Raw genomic sequence first — 22,185 nt, forward strand, 5'->3', positions numbered from 1 at the left:
AGTAACCATTAAAGATTTTGACACCACAGCTCAAACAAAAAAATTGGAAAAATTAGCTCGAGATCTCAGACTCTTTGATAAAAAACTGGTCTATCCATACTTACAACCAGATTACTTTAAACAGGACAATCAAGGCCGTTTCACCAACCGCGGCCGCGGGGGGTACAGAGGACGACAGAATTACACCACTTTTTCGGACTCCTCGTATAGTTCTGGAAGTGAGGTGGAGGCAGGACCCAGCACTTCATATTCATACCCACCGTATCCCCCTCAAGATACAACCTACCAACAATATCCTCCTCAATTTCCACCCCATTTTTTAGATCAAGGTCGGGGGCAATGGCGCCCTCCACGTGGTCGGGGCAACAACTGGCCCAGAGGCCAATCAAGAGGACAGCAACAGCAACAGAATCAGGCAGGCTGGGAAGGGGGTCGGGGCAAACAACAGAAACGGGTAACCTTTCGACCAGAGGTGCACGGGGAGATCTCCACCCGCAGGAACACATACAGATGGTAGATACATCTGCAATACAAGATCCTATTCTACCAACCTCCAATAGTCCGGTGATCAATATTTCCAAACACCAACTTCAGGAGGAAGAACTTAAAGTCCTCGGCCGAGGTCTCTCCTATGTTCCCACTGCTCATGTCAATAAATTCCTGTTGAAAACAGAACTGTACAGTTTTTTCAGGAGGATAAGGTTGCGCTATTTCTTTCGAAATCAAACCACTAGACCACAGAGTTCGGTCACTGGCCTTAGGGTACCCTCAAGCTTCTTTCCACCTACATATGCTATGAGCAGCCGGATCCTTGCTTTTGAGGAAATTGTCACCTCTGCTATAGACCAATCTCTTAAACAACCAAAATTCTCAAGGCTCAATTTACCAAAAACTGAGAAGAAGGCTTTGGTGGATCTATGTAACAACAAGGAGATCATCATAAAGCCTGCGGACAAAGGCGGAGCCATTGTTGTACAAGATCTTCCAGATTACAAGGCAGAAATCCACAGACAACTGTCTGATGGTGTTAGCTACCGCCTTTTACCTAGTGACCCTTCACAAGATTTGGCCAGCACTATCCTCAGAATTACCCAGAATGGTTTGGATACTGGTTTTTTGAGCAAACAGGAATTCGATTTCCTGAACCAAAAGTTCCCAAGACTCGCCACAATTTATACCTTACCTAAGGTACACAAGAACCTTAGTAAGCCTCCCGGACGACCGATCGTGTCCGGGTGTGGATCACTTTTAGAGCCCCTGTGCCAATACGTGGATTTTTTCCTAAAACCCATAGCCCTTAACACCAAGGCCTACCTAAGAGACACTACCCAAGTGATTAATCTGATTGATGGAACCCCTTTTAACCCAGAACGCACACTTCTAGTTACATGCGACATCATATCGCTCTATACTAGTATCCCCCAGCAAGATGCTTTGGACGTCATGAGAGTGGCTTTGGATACTCGACCTGGCCCGGTTCAGGTCCCCACTGAATTCATTATCGAACTTCTGGAAATAGCAATGATGCACAATTTCTTTATTTTTCAAGAATGTTTTTATTTGCAGACCCAGGGCGTAGCGATGGGGGCCACCTTCGCTCCCAATTTGGCTATAATTTATATGGATCATTTTGAACACCAGCATATTTTTCCATCCACTAATCCATTCAAGGCCAATCTGCCCCTATGGGTCCGATACATCGACGACGTCCTCTGCATCTGGGAAGGTGATGTTGAACAACTTAAAGTGTTCCACTCCTGGCTCAATTCTAGAAACCCTCACATCCAGTTCACGATGGAATCTAGTAACAACACAATACCCTTTTTAGACATTTCGATCTATGTTGAAATAGACCATCTACAGACAACTCTGTTTAGGAAGCCAACTGAGCGAAACTCCTTATTACAATACCAGAGCCATCACCCACGGGGGCTCAAGGACAACCTCCCAGTTGGTCAATTCTTCCGCATCAGGAGGAATTGTTCCACACGGGCTGATTATTTCAAAGAGTCTGAAATTTTGAGTGAACGCCTCATATCACGGGGGTACCCGACCAGGTTGGTGAAACGAGCCAGAAAACGGGCGTGGTACAACCCCCGAGAATCCCTATTGAACCCAGAAAACTCAGCACGGGCCAGCACCGACCGTGTCATCTGCGTCACTACTTTCTCCACACGCAGTAATGATATAAAGAGGATTATCAACCATAATTGGCCTCTTGTTGCTGATGTCATAAACCAAACAGAGCTGCCTCTCCACTCTTTCAAAAGGGCAAAAAATATAAGGGACATGGTGGTCCATTCATACTTGGAACCATTGTGTCAACCAACCCTTACATCACTCTGGAATTTGCCCCCTATAATTGGTCATTACAGGTGTGGTACGTGCACTGCATGTGAGACGACTATGCAGATAAAAACATTTGCCCACAATGGACGTACATTTCATCTGAAACACCATTCCAACTGTAACTCCACCGGAGTTATCTACATCATCCAGTGCCCATGCAGACAACTATATGTAGGGCAAACGCAACAGAAAATCAAGTCAAGAATATCTTCCCACTGCAGTAGGTTAAGATGCAAAGTGGCAGGTGCACCGCTGGTAGATCATTGGCAAACCGCGGGTCATTTGGTCACGGATTTGCGTTGTTTCGTTATTGAAAAGATCACTCTGGGGAGACGAGGAGGTAACCTCTTAACAATCCTTAACACACGTGAGTCCAAATGGATGTCACTTCTGGACTCCATAAAAAATGGGTTGAATGAGCAGGACAGTAGTCTTGCACAACTGGCAGCATTGGGTTAGAAGTGTAGCCCCCTTATATTATTCTGTAGTCTGAGATAAGAGGCCTTGTTCATTGCTGAGTTTGGACACAACAACCTTGTGGGAAACAATGTCTTTTGAGGATTGTTCTTTAATGTATGTCAATGTTCCATAACTAACTTTGAATTTGGGCAAATGCAATTGGTTTACATCCTCCTGCGAGAGAGATGCACCATCCTTCTGTGATTTGTTATTCTGTGTAGCACAACTTACATCACTTGCCAATTGTCTTGTATTTAATAATCTTACGGTTTGGTTACATCCCCCTGTGTGGGAGATGCACCAACAACTGTTTTTCGATCTGTGACTTGGTTTGCAAATAAGCAAAAGTTTTTTTGTATATACCCAAAGTTTAATACTGCGGCCAATTTTTCCCAAATATGGTAATTTAACTTTGGTTTTCTTAACTTTGCTCCAATTTGCCTTGTACCTAATGTAATTCTCCCAATTGTGGCTCCCATATCTTATTTGGTCGCGCTTCGCGCCCTCTAGAGAGTATGTCTTCTATTTCCTTGGGAATCGACATATGCTTTGGCTCCTCCCCCCCTCCTCCGCATTGCAGCCGCTGCGGAGTGTGACGAACAGCCTGACTAAGACAGCACCTTTCCCCGCCTTTTGTAAGTACGACTTAGACAGGGTGGGCTGTGCTAGTGGGGTCCAGGTCCCCTTGTAACTCTTGGATGTATTTACCCTAGATCATATGGATTGACGAGTCTTTGCAAAATCGACCTCGCTTCTGACCTCTTTTGAATTTCGCGCTCCACGCCACTGACGCGATGGAGCCTGCCGGAGCTTCCGCATAGATAGCGTGAACAGCTTCCAATTTTTCCGTGAGTAATTGCTATCTGGTTTGCAACTATTCGCGTACTGTGGGTTATCTGCTACTTCAGGCATTATAAATCAGCACATTGAGTTGTCTTCCCTTGTTACCCCCAGGTTTTGCGACTAACGAATGTGTGAATTCGTGGGTTCCAAGTGAGAAGTCACTGGATTCATCGCCGTATGCGATTGATGTGGCAGAGTTCCCCTCTCGCTTTCTCCCGTTTTTAAGAACAAGATTCCATATAAAACGTTTCTGTCTACAATCTCTTGTGAGTAATCTTTTACCGCCCAATCAAAATCCCTGAAGCCAATTTGCTTGCGAAAACTCCCAAACATGCAATTTATTTATTTATTTCAGCTCCTCGCCAGGGGAACTCCAGCAGTATTCTCTGCATTTTCTTTAATTACCCACCTACTCGTGACGTTCCTTCTGACCTCAGAGGTACTACTCTATTTTACCGTAACTACCCTCTCATGAGGTTATTTTGGCAGTAAGGCCCTAGGACCCTCTCAGGGCTCTGCCTTATTTTCCAAGAGATGGTTTTATATTCTGTTGTATAAACCCTTGGGACATATCAGTCCGCTGACACCTTTGTTTTTATCTCCTCTGTAGCGTAGTTCTTTGCCACTGACGACAGACCACGACTCCCTAGCGTGGCGTCTCATCCATGTACCGAGCCAGTCTTGGCCGTACCCCATGGTAATTTATTTTAATTATCATTCCACTCGTTGTTATAGTTTTTAGGATGATTTGCCGTCCTTACTATATACTAAAGTGAAACATTCTTCTTCACAGAACTGGCCCCCCTCCCTCACTTTCCCAGTGTGACGTCCTGATGAAGACCCCGTGAAAGGACTTTAATGAGCCTGTTGATAGGGGTCGAAACGTCGACTTTTCTCTGTTTGTATTCCGGCACATCCCCGATCAAATCTAGCAATCAGAAGTGCCTTGCGAATATGATTTATTGTAATGGTGTAATTTTGGTCTGATTGTTTGGCCATGATATTTTGAATTATCCTTACATTGTCAAGAAAACTGGAATGCTGTGTTATTCTTGTATATTGTGTTAATCTTCTAATTCTTATCACTCCTTTTGAGCACTCTCTCCTTCCCTTCCCCCCTTCGGGGCTTTTTCGCAAAATATTAATTGATACAACTGTTATTAATTTTGAAAACAACGCTTTGTTTGGTATTAAATCATTATTACCACTCCAATAAGTTTGTGAAAAATTTTGTTTAATTGTTCTTAGTAATTTGTGTATGCTTCTGACAATACACCTTCCTTACGGGGACCCTCCCTCATATGTACCGCATAGCGCCCAGGTCCCCGTGACTTTATGGGTTTAACCCCCTTTTCTGTAACACTCAGAATACACTTAGGCTTCAGGTCAATGTGTTTTCGTTTGGGGGAGGGGCCCAGGGAAAAAAACACCTTTTTTTTTCTCGGATTGGTCAAAGGTCAGGCTACCAGCTTGACTCTTGTTGCACCAGTGCTGCTTCGGCTGCACCAGTGCTGCTTCGGCTGCACTGGTGCAGCTTCTCAGACTTGAGGCGTTGCACCAGTGCAGCATAGAAAAGAAACTTTTTAATAAAAGGATTTAAAACTAATTCAAGATATACATTATCTAAGGAATGTTATAAAAACTCAGATATGGAGAATATTTTTCATTTTCGTCCATTTTTGACCGTTTTGGAGCACTTTGAAGCACTGATGCAGCTTTGGGATTTTTATGGTTATTTTGATCAGAGATGCTCCTAATGTGTTTAAAATTCATGTGGGATGTATCCAAGACACTGCCATCACACCTATATAGTTTTTAAATGATTTTGATGTATTAAAATTTTGACCTCCATAAGGGGGGAAAGGTTGAACTTTTACCCCGCTCGGAGTTCCATGACTTTCGTGACCTTGTCCCCCTGAAATTTAAAATTGCATTTTCAAAGTAATGTGTACAACTATTCATTCTGTGTCATTCATTGTGTGTTTAGCATGCTATTGGGCCACTGTAGCACTTTTTTTTTTTTCGTTTTTATGCATTTTTGACCGTTTTTGAACACTTTGATGCTCCAAATGGTCTTTGGACTTAGTCACTTTTTGCTTCATGGAGATTTCAAAAGTGTTAGAAAGTCACTTTGGAGGCACACAGGACAGTGCAAATGCACCTATATAGCAATCAGGACACTCCAATCACACCTATATAGTTTTTAAATGATTTTGATGAATTAAAAATGTTGACCTCCATGAGGGGTGGAAAGTTTGAACTTTTACCCCGCTCGGAGTTCCATGACTTCTGTGACCTCGTCCCCCTGAAATTTAAAATAGCATTTTCCAAGTAATTTGTAAATATATTCATTCTGGGTCATTCATTGTGTGTTTAGCTTGCTATTGGGCCAGTGTAGCACTTTGTTTTTTTCATTTTTATGCATTTGTGACCGTTTTTAAACACTTTCATGCACCAATGATGTCTTTGTACTTCGCCATTTTTCACTTCATGGGGACTTCAAAAGTGTTAGAAATTCATTTTGGAGGCACACAGAACAGTGCAAATGCAGTTACATAGCATTCAGGACACTGCAATTACACCTATATAGTTTTTAAAAGATTTTGATGTAATAACATTTTTGACCTCCATGGGGAGGGCCCTAAAGCTGAACTTTTACCCAGCTCGGAGTTCCATGACCTTGTCCCCCTGAAATTGAAAATCGAATTTTCAAAGTGTTTAGTAAAACTGTTCATTCTGTGTCATTCATTATGTCTTTAGCCTGCTATTGGACCACTGCAGCACTATGTTTTGTTAATTTTAACCCAATGTTGACCTTTTTTGACCACTTTGATGCACCAGTGAAGTTTTTGGACTTAGTCATTTTTCACTTCATGGAGACTTCAAAAGTGTTAGAAATTCATTTTGTAAATACCTAGAACGGTGCAAATGCAGCCATATAGCATTCAGGGCACTACAATTACACCTATATAGTTTTTAAATGATTTTGATGCAATAACATTTTTGACCTCCATGGGGAGGGCACTCAAGCTAAACTTTTACCCAGCTCCGAGTTCCACGACCTCGGGTGGAAAAAGTGACTTTGCCCCCTTAAACCCAAAAACTTCAAAAAGTCACCCCTGGAGGCCAGAAATGGGTCTTAGACACTCTTGGTATGTCATCTGAGGTATACTATGGTGTTCTTGGGTCCAGAACTAGAAATGTGATGTGACTCTGAGCTCAATGTGATGTGACTCTGAGCTCTATGGCCTATATTGGGAAAAATGAGTTTGATCCCAAACACCTCGAAATGTCACAAATAGGAGTCAGACATGTACCTGGAGGCTGGAAATGAGCCCTAGCCACTCTTGTTATATCATCTGAGATATATTATGGGGTCCTGGTGGCTACAGGGACCTGAAAACAGTCATACAAAGCAATTTGAATCCATACGAGGCAATTTTTAATTTGCGGCCATCTGGTCACCCTTTGAAATGGATAGGATATACTACAGAGTATGTAGTGCACTCTATTTCTTGAAGCATATGATGTACTGACTTAATTTCAATTGCAGTATGTAGCTAAGACATTTACAATTCATAGTGGTAACTCTCATGGTTGTGGCTTATAGGGACAAGGTACAAATCAAGTGTAACCTTCAGGTAAGTTTTTATTTTTCACTTTCATGTGTGTTGTAGAACACTTTATACTTTTGGCTATAATTCATAGTCTGTACATTATAGAGACATAATTTAAACAGCACTTTGTTCCTAGTGATGTGCATCTTACCCATGTGAATTATTATGTGTGTGGCGTATTGTAAAGTTGTCAAAATTTGAATGACCCAGCCCTCAGACTTGCATGTGCGGCAAGGGTCCCAGCGCCTCGGACTGGAGAATACATGAATGACCCAAGCCCTCAGACTTGCGTGTGCGGCAAGGGTCCCAACGCCTCACACTGGAGAATACATGAATGACCCAGCCCTCAGACTTGCCTGTGCGTCAAGGGTCCCAGCGCCTCAGACTGGAGAATACATGAATGACCCAGCCCTCAGACTTGCGTGTGCGGCAAGGGTCCCAGCGCCTGAGACTGGAGAATACACAAATGACCCAGCCCTCAGACTTGCGTGTGCGGCAAGGGTCACAGCGCCTCAGACTGGAGAATACATGAATGACCCAGCCCTCAGACTTGCGTGTGCTGCAAGGGTCCCAGCGCCTCAGACTGTAGAATACATGAATGACCCAACCCTCAGACTTGCGTGTGCGGCAAGGGTCCCAGCGCCTCAGACTGTAGAATACATGAATGACCCAGCCCTCAGACTTGCGTGTGCGGCAAGGGTCCCAGCGCCTCAGACTGGAGAATACATGAATGACCCAGCACTCAGACTTGCGTGACCGGCAAGGGTCACAGCGCCTCAGACTGGAGAATACATGAATGACCCAGCCCTCAGACTTGCGTGTGCGGCAAGGGTCACAGCGCCTCAGACTGGAGAACACATGAATGACCCAGCCCTCAGACTTGCGTGTGCGGCAAGGGTCACAGCGCCTCAGACTGGAGAACACATGAATGACCCAGCCCTCAGACTTACGTGTGCGGCAAGGGTCACAGCGCCTCAGACTGGAGAACACATGAATGACCCAGCCCTCAGACTTGCGTGTGCGGCAAGGGTCACAGCGCCTCAGGCTGGAGAACACATGAATGAGCCAGCCCTCAGACTTGCATGTGCTGCAAGGGTCTCAGCGCCATCGGACTGGAGAACACATGAATGACCCAGCCCTCAGACTTGCATGACGGCAAGGGTCACAGTGCCTCAGACTGGAGAATACATGAATGACCCAACCCTCAGACTTGCGTTTGCGGCAAGGGTCCCAGCGCCTCAGACTGGAGAATACATGAAAGACCCAGTCCTCAGACTTGCGTGTGCGGCTAGGGTCCCAGCGCCTCAGACTGGAGAATACATGAATGACCCAGCACTCAGACTTGCGTGAGCGGCAAGGGTCACAGCGCCTCAGACTGGAGAATACATGAATGACCCAGCCCTCAGACTTGCGTGTGCGGCAAGGGTCACAGCGCCTCAGACTGGAGAATACATGAATGACCCAGCCCTCAGACTTGCGTGTGCGGCAAGGGTCACAGCGCCTCAGACTGGAGAACACATGAATGACCCAGCCCTCAGACTTGCTTGTGCGGCAAGGGTCACAGCGCCTCAGGCTGGAGAACAACAGAATGACCCAGCCCTCAGACTTGCGTGTGCGGCAAGGGCCCCAGCGCCTCAGACTGGAGAACACAGAATGACCCAGCCCTCAGACTTGCGTGTGCGGCAAGGGTCCCAGCGCCTCGGGCTGGAGAACACATGAATGACCCAGCCCTCAGACTTGCGTGTGCGGCAAGGGTCACAGCGCCTCGGACTGGAGAATACATGAATGACCCATGCCCTCAGACTTGCGTGTGCGGCAAGGGTCACAGCGCCTCGGACTGGAGAATACATGAATGACCCAAGCCCTCAGACTTGCATGTGGGGCAAGGGTCACAGCGCCTCACACTGGAGAATACATGAATGACCCAGCCCTCAGACATGCCTGTGCGTCAAGGGTCCCAGCGCCTCAGACTGGAGAATACATGAATGACCCAGCCCTCAGACTTGCGTGTGCGGCAAGGGTCCCAGCGCCTGAGACTGGAGAATACACAAATGACCCAGCCCTCAGACTTGCGTGTGCGGCAAGGGTCACAGCGCCTCAGACTGGAGAATACATGAATGACCCAGCCCTCAGACTTGCGTGTGCTGCAAGGGTCCCAGCGCCTCAGACTGTAGAATACATGAATGACCCAGCACTCAGACTTGCGTGAGCAGCAAGGGTCACAGCGCCTCAGACTGGAGAATACATGAATGACCCAGCCCTCAGACTTGCGTGTGCGGCAAGGGTCACAGCGCCTCAGACTGGAGAATACATGAATGACCCAGCCCTCAGACTTGCGTGTGCGGCAAGGGTCACAGCGCCTCAGACTGGAGAACACATGAATGACCCAGCCCTCAGACTTGCTTGTGCGGCAAGGGTCACAGCGCCTCAGGCTGGAGAACAACAGAATGACCCAGCCCTCAGACTTGCGTGTGCGGCAAGGGCCCCAGCGCCTCAGACTGGAGAACACAGAATGACCCAGCCCTCAGACTTGCGTGTGCGGCAAGGGTCCCAGCGCCTCGGGCTGGAGAACACATGAATGACCCAGCCCTCAGACTTGCGTGTGCGGCAAGGGTCACAGCGCCTCGGACTGGAGAATACATGAATGACCCAAGCCCTCAGACTTGCGTGTGCGGCAAGGGTCACAGCGCCTCGGACTGGAGAATACATGAATGACCCAAGAGGAGGGCACTATTTTACTCAGGTTTCTAGTATCAAAACCCCTTTCTCTATCCCTAGGGATATTGCTGCCACCAGTGGGGACTACCCCACTCAACTGTTGCTCTCTAGCAAAGGCAAGCTTCTCCTTGGCAAGGGCAAGTTCTTCCCTTTGGATCCTCAGATTAGCCTCCCTCATCTTTGCTTCATGCTCTCTCCTCTGAGGGGAAGTCATTCTCCTCTGAGCAGATGCATGAGAGTGCACAGATCTGTTGGAGTCCCTAGAATGAGATCTATCTCTTCTAACTCCAAAGTTAGGCCTGCTTAGGGTCACCAGTCCCTTCCCTATGCATGTCTAAGTTGGCCCTGGTTGGTCTGCTGACTACTACAGGACCTTTGTATGCCTCATCCCCAGAGGGTTCCTCATCCTCCTCCTCCTCATCTACATTCTCTGTTTCAGGGAGGTCTGGATCACCACGAGTACCTTCTAAGGCTGGCATGCTCCTATCTGGATTAGAGGGGTCTGTATCAGCAGCCCTTCTGGCATCATATGTCTCTAAAAGACCTAACAGAAAAGGAGTGGTAGGGTTAGAACCCTGTTTCAATTTCTTGAAGGTACACAATTGTCTCATCTCCTGGAAACTGAGAGCTGCATATCTGGAATGGAAAGGACCTGTGGAGGGTCACTAACCACTAGGGGAGTCTCTGAAGTCTCTCAATGGGTGGACATGCTTCTAGTGTGGTGTAAGTGATGCACCTACCTACACTATGGGTTTTCCTACTGATCCCTTGCTAAGAGTTGTAGTCAGGGTGTGCTAGGCCCTTTCTACTACAACAGCTGGTTCAGTAGAACTCAGAGTATTTCTAAGCTTGTTATATGTACCTAGAGTACCTTATGTGATCTTTCAAATGATATTTCAAGATTATATGTGGTAAAAACAACAGCAAGCTCAAATCCCAACCTCTGCACACCAATGTGAGAAGTTGGCCTGATATATGATGCTCACTAGTTCTAGTGATCACCTTGTATCAGTCCAAACAACCCTTATGGTGATTGGTTGTAAATCAACTTTATAGACCAGCTATCCTAATGGTAGCATGGACAAAGCAGTCTTAGGCTAAACTCTTTTGGCATGTGAAGCCAGCTGTTTTACCACAATATAACCCCTTGAATACCAGATGAAAGGACACCACACAGGTTGTTATGAAAATAAACAGTATATTTATTAATAACACCACCTCTGAACTCTTTATGAGGTCAGAGGGCTAAGCACATGACAATATCTTAAGAAAAATACGACAAGTTGCACAAAATTACAATGGTGCCCTAGAGGCACGACAAACCATATACTAAGTAAGTGGAATGTGAAAGTCGATAGAAATAATAGAGCTGTCCAGAGGCTGTAGGATCGATGGGACCACGCTACACTAACTCTAGGTAAGTAATAGAAGGCCCACAGAACGCGTGTGCAGAGTGTGAACTCACACGCGAGATGCGAAACAACGTCTATGGACAGTACAGTTCAAGTTAAAGGTGAGTACGGACAATCCTGACTAGGTAGGACTAAAACGACTGTGGAACTGGGCACTAGGACAGTTAAACTACCCTTGAGCACCGAAATGCTCTTGTTACCTCACCCACGGACTGCAGGTGCATAGGTGCCAAAGTGTGTCGGGTTCTCGCGTTGAAGTCAATGGAGCCTGAAAGAAAAGATGCTGCAGGCGACCAGGAGGAAGATGTCCGGGGCGATCAAAGGGTGAATCGGTGAAGAAGAGGACCTGAAAGCAGAGGGGACAATGTTCACAGTCACTAGCCAGTGACTGGAGTGGAACCAGGAAGGAACCAGATGTCATCATCGCGATCAGGTGAAGAGTGGATGCTTGACCCTGCAGCCACGTAGACCAGGAGGTGTCTTCGATGACCAGGATGGAAGCACGAGCTGTCCCACGCAGGCTCTTGCTGTCGGCGGTGTTGGATCCGGAATCGGCGTCAACAGGCCTTGGCAAATGCAACGCACGAGTTGAGTGGTGAAGGCGTCTGGTGCGGACTAGGAGAGTCCGGGGTGCCCCTCTTTTGGAAGGGAGCAAGGGCCAGTCTGGAGCAACCAGACCAGCAGCAAAGATTCAAAGGTTCGTCATCTAGAAGGCCACTAGCCAGCCGGCAAGTGTCCAGACAACGCGTCGAGCAGCAAACAAGCAGAAGGGCCCCACGCAGATCTCGTGGATGCTGGAGGGCTGATCTTTGGTGCAGGGGCTGCCCGGGGCTGGGGCTTCTCAGTCCCCAAAGCACTTGGTCGAGTTTACCTCGGGAGTCGTGCTGGAAGCGAAGTGCAGGTTCGTTCAAGATGGCCGGTCCCACGAGTCTCGTCGCACCCACGGGTCTCAGCTGTGCTGCAGATGTAGGTAGAGGTCGGAGAGGTCTGGGAATCCATGTCTCGTTGGGCTCTGAAGTCTGGATCCTCGAGGGAAGACGACAAAGTGAAGCCGCTGGATGCTTGATGGTGCCTGCAGTTGCAGGGTGGACACTTCTTGCCCACAAGGGAGATTTTCTTCAGTCTTCTGTGGAGCAGAACGTCGAAGTCCAGAGTTTTCTCTCGTAGAGTATGTAAGAAATGGGGTTATAAATGGGGTGGGGTCGCACACTACTCACACACCGGCGGTGTCGCCCCTATGGACTCTGGTCAATGTAGTAAAGTGTTCGTGATGCATCATCTTTCGATCTTCTGCTATCTTCGCTGTCTTCGCGATCCCTGGACACGTGTTTCGGGGTATTACCCCTCATCAGCAGGGATAGGCCGTGTACTGGGGTTGCCGATGGCTGCCAATATCTGCCAGGTATAGTACCACTCAGGCGCGTATGTGCGGGATCCCAGGCTCGTCAGCCCGCTGCTCAAGGGAGCTTTAAAGTTACAAATGGGGGTGGGGTCGCACACTACTCACACACCGGCGGTGTCGCCCCTAAGGACTCTGGTCAATGTAGTAAAGTGTTCGCGATACATCATCTTTTGATCTTCTGCTATCTTCGCTGTCTTCGCCATCCCTGGACACGTGTTTAGGGGTATTACCCCTTATCAGCAGGGATAGGCCGTGTACTGGGGTTGCCGATGGCTGCCAATATCTGCCAGGTATAGTACCACTCAGGCGCGTAGGTGCGGGATCCCAGGCTCGTCAGCCTGCTGCTCAAGGGAGCTTTAAAGTTACAAATGGGGGTGGGGTCGCACACTACTCACACACCGGCGGTGTCGCCCCTAAGGACTCTGGTCAATGTAGTAAAGTGTTCGCGATGCATCATCTTTCGATCTTCTGCTATCTTCGCTGTCTTCGCCATCCCTGGACACGTGTTTCGGGGTATTACCCCTCATCAGCAGGGATAGGCCGTGTACTGGGGTTGCCATCGCGGAACACATAACTACATTAACCAGAGTCCTTAGGGGCGATACAGCCGGTGTGTGAGTAGTGTGCGACCCCACCCCCTTTTTGTAACTTTAAGCTCCCTTGAGCCGCCGGCTGACGAGCCTGGGATCCCGCACCTACGCGCCTGAGTGGTACTATACCTGGCAGATATTTGGCAGCCATCGGCAACCCCTGTACACGGCCTATCCCTGCTGACGAGGGGTAATACCCCGAAACACATGTCCAGGGATGGCGAAGACAGCAGAAGATCGAAAGATGATGCATCGCGGAACACATAACTACATTAACCAGAGTCCTTAGGGGCGATACCGCCAGTGTGTGAGTAGTGTGCGACCCCACCCCCTTTTTGTAACTTTGAGCTCCCTTGAGCCGCCGGCTGACGAGCCTGGGATCCCGCACCTACGCGCCTGAGTGGTACTATACCTGGCAGATATTTGGCAACCCAAGTACATGGACTGGTGCATGTTTAGAGAAAAGACTGTTTATGTTTCCCGTGGCACGCCCCGCAAATGGGGGAAAACTTGGACTCAATGGAACACATATTGTGGTAATATATGTACTCCCCCCCTTCCGGACCTGAATACTGACCTGTCATCCTCCCAACCTGATGTTTCCTCCGCAGGTGTTTAGATATTTTGTTTGCTTCTGGTCTCCTCCCCCCCCCCAATCTCATCGAATACTTCTGACATTTGATTTGTGTATGTACCCCCCCCAGCAACGAAGTGACATATTTGTATTGTACTGCCTTGCTTTTGTTTTATTTCTATGTTTCTTGTTATTTGAATTCAATAAAAAGATTTTTTTTTAAAAAGGGGGATTATTTACATGGAAAGTAGGGGCTGAGTCTGTAAGTCCATCTGAAATAAAGAAGAATCAATTAACATTGAACCTGGGGCCAATATGGCGGGGCCAACTCAGGCTCTCATCCTTAGTAATAGACTGTAATGCAAAATACCATTAGTATGAGTACACATAACCTGCATTATCACTCCACCACAACCCCTGTAAGGGAAACTTCAGGGCATCACAGTAAATCCCAACATACAGGAACACCTGCAATAAATCAGCATGGGGATATCAAACATCAGGCGGGAAGCATTAATATGCATTGGCATCAGTAACCTCATATAACTGTAGGCCGTAAGTCAGCAGGTTCCTTTAGGCAGGCCTAAACACTTTAGTGAAAATCAGATAACCTCGTGCCATCCTAATCCTTTAGCATTCCTGTAACATCTCATTAGGAGAACAAACGCTGCATTAACATCAGGCAGGGGCCTGGTATTCAATCAAACCTTAGATATGCGCGCTAGGCATCAAAGGTAACCTGGGGAACATGACTCCTTAGCCCCCCAACCTGCAACACAAATATCAGGCAGTACATTGACATCAATAACATATGCACCAGGCCTGTATCACATTTTCCATGAGCACCCCTGAATATCTCCTCGGGCAAGCAACACTTCCTTAGAGGGGGGCAGTCAGCCTCATCAGCATAGCGCCTGGGGATGCCCACCACTAACAGGGGCATTAACTTCCAGGCCTAAGAACCTCAACCTAGGGCAAACCCTCCTCTGGCATACACATATAACTGGGATGTCAGGCCTAAGTCCTTCCAGGAAAATCAGGCAGCAGGCAAAAATGTGCATGTCAATGAGCATCCCACTTGGCTATGCATATCAAACCGTTCCTCTGTGACTTCTAGGATGAGCAGGGGCTTCTGTAGGCAGTTCAGTAGGCCTTACTGGTATCCTGGGATTCTGAGGCAGCAGTCGCTAGGAGCCTTTACCCGGTTTCTGGGCACTTGGGCCCCACTCAGTCAACAGAGGGGATGGGGCGGACACCGACCCTGTGTCACGTGGCCCTCTCCACCCTCCACACCGTATATTGTCGCCCGCACTCACCGGGCTGTCCAGGGGCTCCTTGGCAGTAGGGGCAGGCACCGACAATGTGCCTCGAGGCCCCTGCTGCACCGCGCTTCACTCGCGCCCCTCCCAGCGGGTTCTTCCTGCTTCTCCCAGGCCCCTCTGCCTCACGGGGACCCGGGGCTTCAATGCGGCGGGGGGAGGCACCAGCAATATGCCTCGAGGCCGGCCCCGCCGCGCAGCACTCTCCACACGGAGCTCTCCTCACAACCGAGGGCTCCCTCCAGATGGCCAGCCGCGCTTCTCTTGGGGCACAGACCGGCGGGGTCGGCTCCCACTCCGGTCGTTCTCTCGGCGGGGCTCCCCCTCGACCACGGGGGCCCGCACTGGTGCTTCACCCGGGTCCCCCCTTCCTCACGGGGACCCGGGGCATAGGGTCGGCCTGTCCTTCACTGGCTGCCCGGCCGGCAGCCAATCCCTGCGCTCCCTTTCCGGGGGCACGGCCGCGCGGGCCAATCAGTGTGCGGCGTTGGCGGGGGGCGGGCCGATGACGTGGCCGGTCGCCCCCGTCACGTGACGCGGGCCCTGACGGCCTCAGGGCCTAGCGCGGCCCTCTCTTCACCTCGGTGGCCCTCTCCTGGCACCGGGGGCCGCCGCAACGAGGCTCACCACAGCGGGGGTCCCTCCCTTACAGCGCCGGCCCGCGGCAGTGATTTTCGGCGATATCCCACCGGCGCAAGGCAGCGCCAAAACTCCTCGGGCTGCGGCGGTGAGGACGGCCACAATAAGGGGTAGGCTCCCTTCTATTAATTATTAATAATGCAGCAAGCGCGCCGCAACGAGGGTAGGCTCCTCCAGCGCTCTTTCCCTTCACAGTTCCTTCAGGCTACCCAGCCCCAGCGCTTAGTAGGCAGTCCAGGGGCAATTTTCTGAGGCAGGTCAGCAAGACACAGTTCCTCTGGGGCACAATTCTCCCCGGGCAGCTCCTCCCAGTCCAGCGCTTCCACAGGGACCACAACTTACTAAGGGGGGTAGACAGTCCCACTCCTCACCTCCTGGGCGCTTCTTCCTCGCAGCGCTGGCGTAATTCCCGGTCCCCACAGTGTCAGGGACCTGGGTGGGCCCTCCTAATTCAGGGGCCCAAGGGACAGCAGAGTAGGGGTGTTTTAGGGGTACAGGGCCCAGCTCACAGGCCCATGTGGCGTTAGCACCTCGCAGCAGGTCCCCTCTCTTTCTTGTCCCAGCTCTGCCTGACTCTCTGGTGGCACATCCCCCTTACTTATTGATTGATTGATTGATGCTTTATTTCGATATGCACATATCATAAAAGCAGTACAAAAAAATATAAAAACAGCATGTCGAAATAAGTAAGACTGTACAAATAGAATGGCAATTAAAACACGATGTATCAGAATAAATTATCTAAAAAGAGAATTAAATTGATATGGACAGTCTTCTAAGTCTTATCAACCAAGCCCATTTTAAAAATTTTGCAACAGCGCAAACAATAGGAGGGGCTGTATTCGTTAAAAGAATCCTAAGGGCAACAGAGTGCTGACGAGTCCCCAATTCTCTGCAAATTGGGCCAAGCCAACGTGATCTGGGGCGACCATAGTCCGGGCATTCAAAAAGGAAGTGTGGCACCGTCTCTGGTTTATCCAAGCAAGAGGCACAAAAGCGTGATGTGAGCTGGGCTTTGTTCCACCTTGAACAGAGATCCGCCAAGGGCAAGGTTCCTAGCCGAAATTTTATATACAGGGACCTATCCATGGCAACTGTAATGATATCCATATATGGCTCATACAAGACAACGTCTTTAAACAACAGGAAAGCTGCGGTGGTTTTGCAATGCTGCTGGCTACTAGAGCGCTTCACGTCAACCCACTCCCAGAAAAGTTTTTTTAGAGTCTTCTTTGGTGGGGCGGAGTGACTATGCCAGCAAGAGGCCAAACCCAGTTCCCCTAAAAGGTGTTTTATGTCCTTCAGCCATTTGATGTTACTCCAGCCATCAGCATGCATCACTTCTGCCAGCCCATTGGCGTAAGATTGTAGCTCCGGGACCCTCCACAAGCGTGCCCAGAGCAGAAGGGGGCGAAGCCGAGCCTGGTCCCTTATGGCTTTACAGCCGGTGTCCAAGAGCATTGGGATGGTCGGGCTGCTCGATGGAATAGCAAGAAGGTCCTTGATAAATTTATTTTCGGCCTTACTCAGTGAATCGACCTTTCCCAAGCCCCACAGTTCCGATCCATAGAGAGAAGCAGGGACTGCACGGGCTTTGTAAATCTCGAGTATGGGAGCAACACAATGTTTTGAGGAGTTGTTATACTCCTTAAGAAGGGCGCCCCCCACCCTTTTGTGAGCCAGAGACATTTTATCAATGTGGGCAGTCCAGCTCATTGCATCATTCAGGCGGATCCCCAGATAATCAAATTCCGCCACTCTTTCTAGAGGTATAGAGTTCAGGATTGGAGGGAGACCAAGTTTGCGGGGTGGGTGCATGACTAGGTACTTGGTCTTATCTATGTTTATGACAAGGCCTTTAGTGGTACAGAAATCCTGGAAGCGGTTCAGTAGGGACTGTAGACCTTGGGGGGTTTTGGAGATGAGGAGGGTGTCATCGGCGAACAACAGAGTTGGAATTTTTACTCCACCCAAGCTAGGAGCATCTGATGGTTCGCCCAGAAGATAGTCTACCACCCCGTTAATGTAGAGGGAGAATAAGGTGGGGGCCAGGACACAGCCCTGTCTTACTCCCCTCTCGACCCTGATTTTATCGGTCTTTTCCCCGTTCAACCCCCATCTAACCTGGGCATAGGTGTTGGTGTGCAGGTTAATGAGGAGGTTCAGTAGGTACGGGGGCATCCCTAAACCATCAAGCACCCTCCAAAGTTCCTCCCTCGGTACCAGGTCAAAGGCAGTCTTAAGGTCAATAAAGGCCAGATAAAGACTGCCCTTGCCCAGCACCACCACCTTCCAGTGTATCAACAAAAGCCTAAAGGCCTGTTCAATAGTTCCTGTACCCGAACGGAACCCAGCCTGCATGTCGGACAGAATGTGATTGTCGTCCACCCATTGGGTAATTCTCCCCAAGATGGTTTTCCCGGCCAATTTCTGGCTGGAGTCTATTAGGCTTATAGGCCTATAGTTCCCTGGTGAATCCCGACTTCCCTTTTTGAAGATGGGCACCACCTCCGCACCTCTCCAGGAGTCAGGCACAAGCCCTCCCCCCATGATTGCATTGAGGAGTGCAGAGATTAGAGCCCCCCACTCTTCCGGATAGGCACGGAGAATGTCACCCGGTAGGCCATCCGGGCCAGCAGCTTTCAAGGGAACCAGGGTTTTAATTTGCTTTATTACATCAAGGGGGGAAAACAATTCCTGATCTCGGTCTAGAGTAGAGGGTGGAATTTTAAAAGGATCATTAAGTGGGCCTTCAATAGCAGAATAAAGGTTTTGGAAATGGGAAAACCAAGTCTGGGCATTAATTGCACAAGTCCTCCGGGAATCGTCGGGACGATTCCTTTTGCCCACCATATCCCAAAAACCTTTGGCGTCTTTCCCACGGCTGGCCGCCAGGAGGTCCTGCCAGAATTTGTCCTCCCATTCCATCCTTGCATTTTTCTGGCAGAGTGTGTAGTGTCTCCTGGCCTCTCTAGTCCTGAGCGGTAACTTGGACTTAACTGCCTCAATAAGAAGTGATTTCGCCTCCCTACACTTTTGGTTGTACCAGCCCTGACCCGGACGTAGGTTAGATTTCCTTCCGCCCGGGTGGGCTGGGACTACAAAGAGGTCACCAATGGCCTGGATTATGGCACAAAACCTAGGTGCCACCTCCATCTGTCCTTCCTCTTGACAGTCGAGATTGGCCAGGGCTGAGGCCAGAAGCTGCCTGATCACAGACGTTTTCTCCTCCGAAAGAGCCAGCCTCGCCCACTTCAGCCTACGCCCACAGTTCGAAACCACTGACAGGTCTGGAGCGGGGTTACAAGAGGACCCACTCACGGTGCTATTGACGCACCTGTGTGACAGGGTGAGGGACAGCAGATTGTGGTCACTCTCCACAGAAGGTAAAACTACCATGTCCTCCACCATGCCCCACAGGTGTATGTCAAGGAGGAAATAATCAATGCGTGACGTGTGTCCTGGCCTATTGTAGGTGTGCGCCCCTGCCCTGTCGGACCTGGTCCTACCATTGGCTGCTCTAAGCCCGAACTCCATAGCTAAGGAGTTAATCTGGAGGGCTACTTCCGTCCACTTTTTAACAGGGCCAAGCTCGAGGGGGGGAATCCCCCACCCATTATCGAGTTCCTCCTGGTCTGCTAAGATATCCAGATCAAGAGGCTCGAAAGTGCAGTTCAGATCACCTGCCAGCAGTGTACAAGACCCGTATGGAGATGATCGGAGTTGCACCTCCAAACAAGCTATGACCGAGGATTCTCTTCCCCCCTTAGTGCCGCGGGCATAAATGTTAAAAATGTTTAAAATAACTCTGCCCTGGGAATTACGAAGCAAAATATTTAGGAGGTCAGGGCAATTAGTGTCCTTCTCCTCCACCCTACAATTAAGTTTGGTTGCTACCCAGATTAACAAACCGCCAGAGGGACGGCCCCTACCAGTTGCACTTCCTGCTGCCGGCAAAAAGTGGGTGGAATACCCCGCCTTATGGAGGGGCACCCGGCTCCATGTTTCCTGGAACAGGCATATGGAGTATTGCTCCACACGCTCGTTCCAATCCGGCAATGCCAGCTTCCTCTCGAGGCCCGCAACATTCCAGCTGAAAACCCTAATCGGGGGGTCCGTTACAGCTGCAATGCTACAATCCTCGACAGGGGGTGACAAGTCCGCAAAACCCGCAACAGTGAGACCACGCGTAGAGTTATGGGGAGCCCTGGTCTCCCCCCTCCCCTCTACACACTCGGCCATAGCCAGAGTCTGCAGTGGAGAGGAGGGGCCAATGGATTTGGAGTATGGTGTTGACTCAGCGACAGAACCCGGAGTCACAACAACCTCCCCCGGATCGTAACCGAGTCAACAACTGCCAGGTCCCCAATTTTGCAACACTGGGGCTGCACATGGCTGCTGGGAAGGAACTCCCGGGGTCAGAAGGCCGTGGGCAGTGTTTTCTACCAAAAATTGGCCCCCTAAGCTGCCAATGAAGGAGGGTTGACCAAGATGGGTGGAGGGGGTGGTCATAAGAGGCCGTGGATAAAAGAATGTCAAATCGACTATGTCGATTCCTGAACCAGCCGTGGGTTGACCTTGAGAGCATATAAATTGGGCAACCCTAGCATCTTGAAAATTTACAACCACACAATCCCCTTCAAGCGACTTTTCCCCGTGTCCAATCCAACCCACCCTGCGTACACCAAGAATAATTCCATCCACTCCCACAGGCAAGGGCCTGTTGGCTTTCAGCCAGTGGATGACCTTGTTCTTTAGTGCCTGATGGTTTTCACGCTGGGTACTCCCAAGAGGGGGAACTTTCAGGAGGATAACGACATACGGGTGGCACTCAGGGGGGAGGTTAACTGGGGGGCACTTGCGTCTGCTAATCTGAGGAGGACCCAAAGGGGGCCGATATGTAGGTGGGACAGGAATAGATGAAACCTTAGGAGTTGATGCAACCCCACCAGTTGCATCAGGTATGGCAGCCCCAGGTTGCGAGATAGGGCCCATCCCTCCCTTCTTGTGTTTCCTTGGTGCCTTGCCAGCCACCGGAGATATTACTGCTGGGGGAAGGGTAGCATGCACATGGGCAACACAAGTGAGAGCCTTCGGTTTTGTCTGGCTGGGACCACCCCTAGGAGCAGCCGAGATCGTATTCCCAGGTGTAGGGTGCTTAGACGGCTGCGTCAACTGGTCTCCCGGGGGGGGTCTCACTGGGGCCTCTATCCTGTTGGGCTCCTCTAACCTATCTGTCCTATCCTCACAGGGCTTCGGCTGGTGCTTGAGAAGGGTTTTTAGAGCAAAGAAATTGTCCCTAGTAGCCTGCTCAAAGCAGTCAAGCCTTTCCCCCAACCTCTTGACCTGGTCTATAAGTGGCAGCACAAGAGATTTGACCATCTTCTCAAACGCCTCCATGGAGTGACCCACGTTATCCTGAGCAGGCGTTGGAGGGGTCGACAAAAAAGGTAGCTCTATATCAGTACCAGCTGGTGCGCAAGTGGCTGTCCCTGAGGATACCGAGGATACCGATCCTGCAGTACTCTGGGGGGAAGGACCCCTCAGGAGCGGGTACCTGGGGTGGTTAATAGACTTAAGTGGACAACCCTTTCGAGTGTGGATTACCCTTCTCCCCCTCCTTTTAATGGGCTCCTGGATGGGTTGCTTCTTTGACGGGGCTTGTGTAGCGAAAGTCAACACCTCAGGGCAGTGTAGGGACTGGGTGCCGGGTGGGTCTGCTAAGGAGAGCTCATTGCAAGGATCTATAAGCACGGCACATGGGCTGGTACCGTGGACACCAATCAGTGAGCTAACTAACCCCTCTAACCCCTCTAAACCACCCATTGGAGGTGCTATAAGGGGACCCCCAGGTGAATCTCCAAGCAAGAGTGCAGGGGACGAAGGATTTAAAGGGGACACCACTATTGCTGGCGAGGGGCTTTTAGCAGGAGGGAAGTCAAGTGAGAGGCGCCGTTCAGATATAGCAAGTTCATTGTCTATGACAGCCGCCACCCTTGTCAGAAATTTGTCCATTGAACCAAACATAGCATCTCTGGGGGTATTCTCCCCACAACCCCTCAAGGCCTTACCGGAGCGTGTTGACATGCTGAGTTGCGGCACCACAGGTTGTAGCCGGTACGGTAGATGGAAATGGGGTGGCCCTGCCCTGCCTCCTCCTGCCCCGGACGGCCACAGACGGCCCGCCCTCTGCCCGGGCTCCGCCCGGCGCTGCCCGCGCGCGTCCCGCGACGCGGAGGGAGTGCCTGGACTTTGTAGCGCCT

This window comes from Lissotriton helveticus, chromosome 1_2, assembly GCF_964261635.1.
Source record: "Lissotriton helveticus chromosome 1_2, aLisHel1.1, whole genome shotgun sequence".
NCBI lineage: Eukaryota > Metazoa > Chordata > Amphibia > Caudata > Salamandridae > Lissotriton > Lissotriton helveticus.